Source organism: Dendroctonus ponderosae, unplaced genomic scaffold, assembly GCF_020466585.1.
Source record: "Dendroctonus ponderosae isolate FM_Combo_2020 unplaced genomic scaffold, Dpon_F_20191213v2 Dpon_F_20191213_11, whole genome shotgun sequence".
Taxonomy (NCBI): domain Eukaryota; kingdom Metazoa; phylum Arthropoda; class Insecta; order Coleoptera; family Curculionidae; genus Dendroctonus; species Dendroctonus ponderosae.
The window spans coordinates 1,496,061-1,499,420 of record NW_026017213.1 but is presented as its reverse complement, the minus strand read 5'-3'; positions in this window follow the sequence as shown (position 1 = coordinate 1,499,420).

Sequence of the window (3,360 nt, the reverse complement as noted above, 5' to 3'; positions counted from 1 at the left end):
GGTTTTCTCGCCTCGAACAATTCTTTTGCAAGCCACCTCTGAAGATGCAGGCTGGTTGTGCTTGCAAAACATCGGGTAGAAATTCTTGCCTTATTTGAGACTTTTTACCAGTTTCAAGCAATGGCTTGATTCAGGCTCCTTAAACACGACTTTCTTTGCGTTGAGTCTGAGTAGAAATTTTTATTTTGTAATAAATCAAAATACAGTTCAATGTCGACTTGAAAATATAAATTAAAACAAAAATGAAACTTGAAGTCGCTGATCAGACTGTGAACTGTGAGTTCAAGAACATTAGCTTCGGCAAAAAATATTTTTCTTTATAATTTTTCATAATAAACCAAAATACAGCTTGATAAAATACGTTGAATTTTGCAGACTTTCTAGTTTGAATGCCGGTATTTTGCGCTTAAGCCATACCATTCAGCCGATAAAGATTACTAAAAGGTCACATAAAAAAGCCACTCGTGCTTGCGAAACGTCCGGAAGAAATTCCCATGGACCACGGCTTCAAAGCCCGAAAAACATTTCTAAATGTTTACCATTCCAATAGGAAAACTCGACTTATAATGTCCAAGGATCAATTCAACATTTTACTTTTAAGTGGATGTTGAGACTTTGAACTTAAAGCTCGAACTTCAACCACAACAAAATCACTTTAAGTTCGAGTTTCGCGTCAAATTCCAATCGTAAACTCAAAATTTCGAGTTTAGCTCGATGATTTTTTTCTACTTTAAACTGGAAAACCCGACTTGAATATAGAAGTGATGAATTTGAATCTAAAATACCGCCGCTGATCGCGAAATTTGCACTAAAATGTTTACGTTTACGGGGATGTTTAGACTTTCACCTTGAAGTTCGAACTTCAACCACGAACTTTTCTATTGAAACCCAAAATCTGTACTCTCATCTCGAAAAATTCACTTATAAGTGCAAGTCTCACTTCAGTCTCTAAGCGCAAACACAATATTTCGAGTTAAATTCGATATTTGCTCGCTCAGGTCTGAACGGCGACTTTAATATGAAAAAAATCACAGCTTTTTTTTTTAAATGCGACCTTGACTGTAATGTTAAGTAGAAATACAAATTTCAAAGTGCAGTTTTTAAAAAGAAATTGAGATTTTGATCTGGAAATCTTTGTTTCAAAAGCGATTAACTTGATATTTGCAACTTCAATCGTGAAAAATCAACTAATTTCGAAAAGCTAATGGACGAAATCGCAATTTTAATTGGATTTTTGGAGTTTTTGACGTTTCGATAGCTATTTTCTGCTATCGTTATCAAAAGAACCTAAATGAACCTAAAAAAGAGTATGTTAATAAATTGTATATATTAATGCGAAATAGGAGCACTATTAAATCTGTAATAAAGGACGTGAGGAAATTCCGTCTTGTTTAAAGACAAAAATTTTTGAGGCGAAATACCCAAAAAGAAGTTTGTAAAAAATGAAAATTGAAGTCAAAAAGTATTTTTTAACGGCTGAATCAGCTGGAAAATACCGAGTGTGTTGCGTTTTATGGCTCACATCTGGGAAATTGAAGTTTTCCACATGATCTGTGCGTAATCGCTGAGTAATTAACAGTCGTAATTTCCGTTATTTAGTGGCAAAGAGTACATAAAGGGATTATGAAAACGCTACAGCAAAGCTGGAAAATAAACAGCGTTTGGTTTAAGTTAAATAACATTTATTTAATTTTAGGACCTTCTTCGTAATCAAACGAAATAACATTTACTCAAAAATGCACGCAACTCTTATCATGAGTTGTTCAGTACTGAAACTCAATGGCGTGCCCCAAACAGGACGTTATTTCTGTCTTAGTCCGATGGTTAATTAGGAAAGTTTGCAATTGATCATTCTGCAGCAATTAGTTCGAAAGCAAACACTTTTTGCAGTAAAACCGCGAACAATTGGAGAAGTTTTTCAAAATCCTGTCGGTATTCAGCTGAAGATCTGAGAATTGCGCCACCGCTGAATGGAGACAAATGTTTAACCAAGAGATTTATAAGTGTATGCCACCTTTTGGAATACTGGGGCAAATAAAAATATACAAATCATAATATTGTGTTTGCATTGCGATAACGCGCTTTATTATGTTGATGGTGTCAAAGTGAATATAATTAGATTTGTTGCACTGTTAGGTCGAAGCGGCACCATACATAGAAGAGTTTAGAGTTCTAACCAAATATATGTTCGGCGTCGTAAACGATTGCTTGTAAATGGCTTTTTTATTGCAACGCTTGCTCATGCGAACCGCGAACGGAGGTTTTGACGGTTTTCTTCTAGCGAAATATTCCATTACTTTGCCCTCGATAAAAAACGCGAATAATTTTCCCATTAATTCTGTTTCCGATAACATTAATCAACTGATATAAACAAAGGTTCGTCTTCAAAGTAGGGAATTTATCGAGTCACATTTGTTTTCGCTGGTAAATTGAGAGATTACCGAAATAAAACATTTATTCGATGGGTTTGTCGCGTTAATCCATCGCAAGTAGCAGCTTTCAACTGATGTTGTAAATTCTTGGAGATGCAGAAGGCGTTTATTGGATGGACACTCCCGGGCTGAGAATGTCGACGAAACAAGCCTAGATTTTGCACCAGGCAATATAGACTTTGCTCATTGGGGAGCTGGACAAGCTTCTGAGTTGCAGCTGGAGGCTTTTTCAGTTTGTCCCAGCTGATTAAAAATTGCACAACGACGTGGTAATTTGCCAAAAATACGCTCGGTGCATGTGGAAAACCCCGATTTAATGCCAGTTACAATAGAATTTATCTTGTAGATAAGTTCTATATTGTTGAGGCGGATTCATTTTTTTACAAACAAATTTGAAAGACAAATTTATAACACTTTAAAAAAATTTAAACATGACTTCACAGATTACGTTAGATCAAAATTAACACCACATTTTTACGGAGTTCCAAAAATTCATAAAGTTAATATTCCTTTACGACCAATAGTTATTAGTATAAATTCACCTACACATCCCTTAGACAAATATATTTTAAACATTTTAAATCCCCTAATAAATAACACAACTTCCTATATTAAAAATTCTGAACATTTTTTGCAAAAATTATCAGACATAGACATAAATCCAAACCATATTCTAGTAAGTTTTGATGTTGTTAGCTTTTCACTAACGTTCCTGTTGATAAAACTTTAAATATCATCAAACAAAAATTACAAAATGACACCAATCTTAAAGAACGCACACAACTAAGCATTAACACCATTATTGAACTTTTAACAATATGTGTAAACTGAACTTACTTTCAATACAATGACAATTTTTATCAACAAAATTTTGGAATGGCTATGGGGTCACCACTATCCCCATTTTTCAGTAATTTATTTATGGAAA